The sequence below is a fragment of the Otolemur garnettii genome, unplaced genomic scaffold (assembly GCF_000181295.1).
Source record: "Otolemur garnettii isolate 467f Iridium unplaced genomic scaffold, OtoGar3 scaffold00031, whole genome shotgun sequence".
Taxonomy (NCBI): Eukaryota; Metazoa; Chordata; class Mammalia; order Primates; family Galagidae; genus Otolemur; species Otolemur garnettii.
This window is the reverse complement of record NW_003852426.1, coordinates 10,398,582-10,400,052: the sequence shown is the minus strand read 5'-3', so window position 1 is coordinate 10,400,052 and position 1,471 is coordinate 10,398,582.

The following is a 1,471-nucleotide window of genomic DNA, read 5'->3' as shown; positions in this document are numbered from 1 at the left end:
TATACCCCTCAGACTCCTACTGCCTGACTTCTGATCCCACCCCTCCACTAAAACCACTACCTACATTACTAAAGAGTTTCTGGGTGCTAAATTGAATGGGCGTTTTCAGGGCATCCTCTTTACTGTCCAACACTGCTGAATACGTTCTTCTTTTCAAAAAGTTCTCTTTCCTTGCCTTCATGATATAACATTCCCTTTTCTCCATCAGACCTACTTTGCAGCCTCTTTTGTTGCCCTTTTCAGCTTCCTGAAGCCCCATTTCCACCTCCAACCATCAATGTGAAGACTTCAGCTTCAATCTTCTAGAATGGTTCAGACACATTCTGGGAAAAAACTCTGTGATGACTCTCAAATCCACACGTGCATATCTAGCTTCCTCTTAAACTGCTTGTTAAAGTCCTACAGGCACTTGAAATTTAGTCTGTCCCCATCTCCTCATTTCCCCCACTATCATTGCCATTTATTTTACCTGTCCAGGTGAATACCTGCATCATACATTCAATTTCCAATCGTGGGTCATTTCTTCCTAGATGTAAAGACCCCTAAAGTCTTTGTAATAAATACTTTTCTCTCCTCCATTCCTGATATTGTTGCACCTGTTCATATCTCATTCTTTTTTGTTTGTTACATTTGAGTCTTATTACGTATGGATAGTTCTATGAGTTTTGACAAAATGCATATATTGTGTAATAACCACAACCACAGTCAAAATATAAAACAGTTCCATTACCTTCCCATGTTCACCTACAGTCAATCCCTTTCCCTATCGCCATCCCCTGGAAACCACTGATAGTTTTTCTTTTTCCAGAATGTCATATATATGGAATTACAAAGTGAGTGACTTTTGAATTTGGCATTTTTTTGCCGTACATAATACACTGGAGATTTAACTATGCTGTTGTAGGCATCTGTAATTCATTTCATTCCTTTTTATTGTACGGATATACCAGTTTGTTTATCTATTTACTAGCTGAAGAACACTTACTTTGTTTCCAGTTTTTGGCAATTGTGAATAAAATCACTATAAACATTCATGTTTAGGTTTCTGTGTGAACATAGTTTTCATGTCACTGGAGTAAATACCTTGGAGTGGGATTGGGGGGCCATATGGTAAGCATATATAATTTGATAATAAACTACAAACTATTTTTCAAAGTGGTTGGTCCATCCTGCTTCCTTATCAGTGATCTTTGAGAACTCCAGATGGTAACTTATTATAATTTTCTTATTTTTGGCCATTCTAAGAGGTTTGTAGTGGTATCCCATTATGGCTTTAATTTGCATATCATTAGTGATTAATGGCACCGAACACCATTTTTTTGTGAGTTTATTTGCCATTCATATATCCTCTTTGATGAAGTGTTTGTTCGAATCATTAGGCATTTCCCTCAGCCTTTCTTCAAAGGGATTGTTTGCTTTTCTATTACTGTGTTTTAAGAGTCTGTGTATGTTCTAGGTGCAAGTTTTTTTT